The sequence below is a fragment of the Octopus sinensis genome, linkage group LG5 (assembly GCF_006345805.1).
Source record: "Octopus sinensis linkage group LG5, ASM634580v1, whole genome shotgun sequence".
Lineage (NCBI taxonomy): Eukaryota > Metazoa > Mollusca > Cephalopoda > Octopoda > Octopodidae > Octopus > Octopus sinensis.
The window spans coordinates 32,599,670-32,605,060 of record NC_043001.1 but is presented as its reverse complement, the minus strand read 5'-3'; the positions used below and the strand labels follow the sequence as shown (position 1 = coordinate 32,605,060).

Here is a 5,391-nt window from a genome sequence, read left to right as displayed (position 1 = left end):
TGATGATAATTCTTCTTTAATTTGTCAAATTTTCTTTACGTAGCTGTCCAATGAATTGGTAGTACTGTGATGAATGCTTTTTTTCATAATGTCTCCGAATGTTGTACTCTTTAAGTACTGCAATTGTGTCAGTGCATATAACGCATAGTGCCTTGTTGTTTGACTCTATGACAAAATAGTCTATGTTCCATTGTTCCTTAAAAACTCTACACTCAGAGTCGATTTTTCGTTTTCTTCCTTGAGCTAACATTTTTACCATGGGTCGACAGATTTTGCTCGACGATATATGTATATGTAAAAGGACGAAACAAGTAAAAACAATATTCACAGGTCACTCGATACGTGCATTCACTTCGGCAGCGACGACGACAAATGACTCACACTTGTGCACAACGAAAACGCCAAGTCTGGCTGACTGACGGAATGCGCATCGAACTTTACTCCACGCTGATTGGCGACTGCACCAGGATTAGAAACCACCACACAACGTCAGGCTCAACCCTCTCTATTCATCGCTCGTGAGATGTAGGTAACATCGATAAATCGATATTTGTCTTCTTTTATTATACTAGGCACGGGGCTTTTATTAACGTCATACTTGTCGTATCTGCTCTCTCGACAGTTGACGGAATAGGTTGACTTTTCTGCGACATCAATAAAGCTAGAAATTGAATCTCTGCTTCATTGTAAGCAGCACCATCCATCTCACTGACAATCGCCTATTATCTAAGATGAATGATAGGTAGCTCCATAGCGAAGTTAATTCATTTTATGGTGGTTCTGATGGGTCAGTTAAAACGGGGGGAGTGGAAAAGAACCTATATTTACACTAAAGTTTAGTGTATAAATTTTTAATTCGCCGGCGCAATTTAAAGACATTAATTGATGGCAAATCAATTAGCGTCGTCTTGCGTCTATTTGCTGTACTATATTTGTCAAACGTATTAAAAGGGGTGTAAAGTATATTTGTTTTTGTATGATTTCGGCAAGGCTTGTTTTTCGACATGTTTTATAATTTTGGAGGACAGCTCGGCGGGCCGGATTAAAAACCTTGGCGGGCCGAATCCGGCCCGCGGGCCGTACTTTGGAGACCCCTGCTTTAAGAGATCAGAAAATGAATACGAATTTTGAAGACCCTTGAAATATAATTTTAAAGGTCTACGGTGGGCCTCGATATGCCTTGTGACGCACCCGGTTGCATCTTGCGCGGCACATAAATAACATTTACGTCGCATGCCGGTATTTCTTATCGTGCACCCAGATATCACATGCGGCGCATCATTCAAGGGTCACTACGATAGAGGCTGCCCCTTTGGATCGGTTTTAGTGACTATGATAGCATTAGTAAAAGCTTGAAGATCGTTGTGGCTCATTCAATGTTTCAAGCCTTAGTACTTCACGCCAAGGAAATTTCATCCACAGCAATTATTGAACACAGAAATGAGAGCATGTTGGCAAAAACACCTGGCAATGGAACGGTCAGAAATTGTAGATAGCAATATATTCTATATACGCTTTACTCTTTTACTTGTTTCAGTCATTTGACTGTGGCTATGCTGTTGTCGAGCACATCGACCCCAGGACTTATTCTTTGCAAGCCTGGTACTTATTCTATCGTTCTCTTTTGCCGAACTGCTAAGTTACGGGGACGTAAACACACCAGTATCGGTTGTCAAGCTATGTGGATGGGACAAACACAGACACAGACACACACACACACACACACCACACACACACACACACACACACACATATACATATATATATACGACGGGCTTCTTTCAGTTTCCATCTACCAAATTCACTCACATGGCTTTGGTTGGCCTGAGGCTATAGTAGAAAACACTTGCCCAAAGTGCCACGCAGTGGGACTGAACCCGGAACCATGTAGTTCGTAAGCAAGCTACTTACCACACTGTCACTCTTGCGCCTATAGGAAGATGGGCTGAATCCTGGAAATACTGCTATACCAGGCCAACCCGTGGTAAGGGCGGAGCAAGCCCCTAACTCTTCGCCTCGCTCTAAAAATCTGTTTAATATCGATGGCCCCAAATAGGGATCGTATCAGATATTAAGCTGATAAGAACAGATACTACACTTTGATCTTAGCCAGAAGGCTGAGAAGTGATATATAAGAAATTTAGTAAAGAATAGTAAACGAAACACCCATTATCTTTAATATTTAAGGTCCATCCAAATTTATAAAACTGATATTACGAATGGAGAGTGTAAACAACGTTTATGTCATTATCCACAGAAAGTGAACTCCACTTAACTCCCCACAAGCTGAAAAATAAAAATAAAGAAAGAATCTTAATATTCTAGGTGTCAGTTTAATCGATTGATTTCAAATTTTGGACGAGGTCTGTAATTTGGGGCAAAGGTTAAGTCCATTACGTCAACCCCAGTGCTCAACTGGTGCTTATTATATTGATCCCGAAAGAATGAAAGACAAAGACGACCTCAGCGGAACTTGAATTCAGAACAGGTACCAATTTAATTTAACAACAGTAATTTCTTGGAAAATTGGACCCGTGTTCTTGGAAACCAATACGTGGGCGCGAGCACGACTGTCATATTAACAAGGTCGCGTAGCAACGTTGTGACTCCATGTTAGATCCTGTTGTGGGGAAACTTGGGCAGTGATTTCTATAATGGCCGTGGTTGACCAAATTTCTCTTTTCCTGAAAAAAATAAATAAATAAAGCAAACAAAAAGAGAAATCAATATTTAAATTCATTCATCAAGATTCGTATCCACTTCAGTGTTAATGTTACAAAAACATTCCATTGTCAAGTATCACGAATCTCATTAAATTCTGAAGGCTATTTTCATAGCTATATGTATTAGACGTGAAGGCACGTAACCTAGGACTATGGCGTTGCACTCACGATTTCAAAATCATGGTTTCGATTTCATTACCGGTCATGCCTTGTGATCTAGAGCATTAACACTTCATGTCACTAAATGGGTAACCCTGTGACGGATTGGCGTTCTGTTCGGAGTGAATGTTGGCTTGGCCGCTTAACCAGCGGGTTGTCATCATTCAAAAGCTAAGCTAAAACAAAGCGACGAAGTGCATTGTGATCAGCGGTGTATGACAACATTCCATAGTCTGGTTGACACTGTGGTGTATTAATCATCCCATTTATACACACACAAATACATACACACACACATATCTGTACCTCACATATATAGTAAAAAAAACTGTGCTCTCGGTGAATTTCCAGTTCAGCTAAAGCAGTAACGGTTTCCCTGCGCACGCATATCTATGCCTGACATCCTTTTAATAGCCGCTATATGTATCTCATCAGAATCGATTTGATCTTCTCTTCCTTCCGTCCATGGTTGATAATCTACAAATTTAAGGACCAGTTGTTTTTGTTGTTTAACCCAGATCAGCGTAACTACTCAAAACTTTGGATAAAATGTGTTCCAGCAATGACTATTCCATCTTTTTGTATGTTATGAACTATTTTGTTTACAGTGTTTTTTTTATATAAAATAGTAAGGTGTGATTTGAAGGCAAATCGGTTATTAGTTCTGGTAGGTTGAGCAACTATGTAGAGTTCCTTCAGTTGGGTCGTAGTTCGTATGAAGTTTTGTTGTTAATTAGCTTCGGGTGAGCCATGATTATACAAAGACCTATGACCCAAAACACCTCCAGCTTTGGCCATTCTGCCTTTTTTTTAATATATATATCTATCTAGGACAATGCAAAAAAGCAAAACCATGCCCCCCACCCACCCAAAAGCAAATAAATAAATAAACTAAAGAAGCACTTATAGTAGAATGGTTAAGTTCGCTTCAAAGCAATGATGTCCAGGGTTCAATTCCTCTGCGTAGTATCTCAAGAAAATGCATTGAAGGTAACCTTGATCGACCCAAGCTTTGTGGGTGAATTTTGGTTCACGGAACGGTATAGAAGCCGGTCACATAGATTGAATCTGTTCGTCAAAGCTCTCCGCCTTTCTCACTCTGTTATAACGCTAATTCTGATTTAGAATTTAATCCAAGGATGCACATGCATGCGGAATACACTGCCAGTTTACAAGCTTATTCATTGCAGGTGTTGTCCAGTTGCTTGAACACCTAGGTGCTCATACGTTGAAATAGATTTGAAGGGTACATCCCATTAAGGATTGCCTTGCACACAGCATTCTTCATGTTTTAAGAGGTGTATTGTATGTTTTGATGGAAACGTGACTGTTATTTCTAGCTTGTCGACAGAGAGAGAGAGAGAGAGAGAGAGAGAGAGAGAGAGACGAAGGAGAGAGAGAGTGAGAGACAGAGAGAGAAGGCCTCCATCATTGGCTCGACTCCAGTGCTTGATTCAATACCCAGGGAAAAGGGAAGTTGACCTTGTGCCTGCATATAGGAAATCAATTAAAGACTACTACTACTACTACTACTACTACTACTACCACTACTATCACCCCACACCACCACCACTACCACCACTACTACTACTACTATCACCCCACACCACCACCACTACCACCACTACTACTACTACTACTACTACTACTACTACTACTACTACTAACACCATCACTAATACAACCATTACTACTACTGCTACTACTGCCACTACTGCAATAACAACAACAACTACTGCTACTACTACTGCTGCTGCTGTTGCAGCCACTACAACAACAACTGCTGTTACTACTACTACTATTTCACTGCCTCCTCCTCCTCCAGCTCCTCCAGCTCCTCCTCCTCCTCCTGTACACATGCATCAGCATATGCAAATACCTACACAGCCACCACCAGAAACTGCAACAGCACCACTACCACCACCACCACCACCACCACTACTACCACCACCACCACCACCAAGATCAAAAAGACAAAAACAAAAACAACACAACAACAATAAACGGGCAACAACAGATGCAGAAGGTGTAGTGGAGTGGAGGGAAGTCGGGGGCGGGGAGATATTTGCATGTAACAGAATGGGAACTCCGGCAAGAAGTAGCAGCTGCAGTAGAGCAGCAGTAGTAGTATCACCAGCAGCACCGGCACCACCACCATTATTACCACTATCACCACTACCATCACCACTACCACCACCACCACCAGCAACAACCACTGTAACAGATCTAACCAATCCCTTGCAATCTTGCTTTGCAGAATCTAGGGTACACCTCAGTGAGAAACAATGTTTCATTCAAATATTTTTGCCAATCTTCCCCGCCACCAACCACCACACACACACACACACACTACTTTCTCCACTATCTCTGACTTTCTTACACTCTCTTCCTCTTCCTCTCTCTCTCTCTCTCTCTCTCTTAGTTTCTGTCTTTGTTTCTTTCATTCTTTGTCGCTCTCAGCCCATCTCTTCCCCCACTGCCTTCGTCTCTGTCTCTCTGTCTCTCTCTC

At 41.5% G+C, this 5,391-nt stretch overlaps 1 non-coding gene across 1 annotated transcript; it reads right to left on the bottom strand.

The window, feature by feature from the left end:
- Window positions 1-1,935: 1,935 nt before the first annotated feature.
- On the bottom strand, window positions 1,936-2,129 carry LOC115212436. The gene has a single exon (XR_003881722.1). It is a non-coding gene; the product is annotated as a U2 spliceosomal RNA (small nuclear RNA).
- Window positions 2,130-5,391: the final 3,262 nt, after the last annotated feature.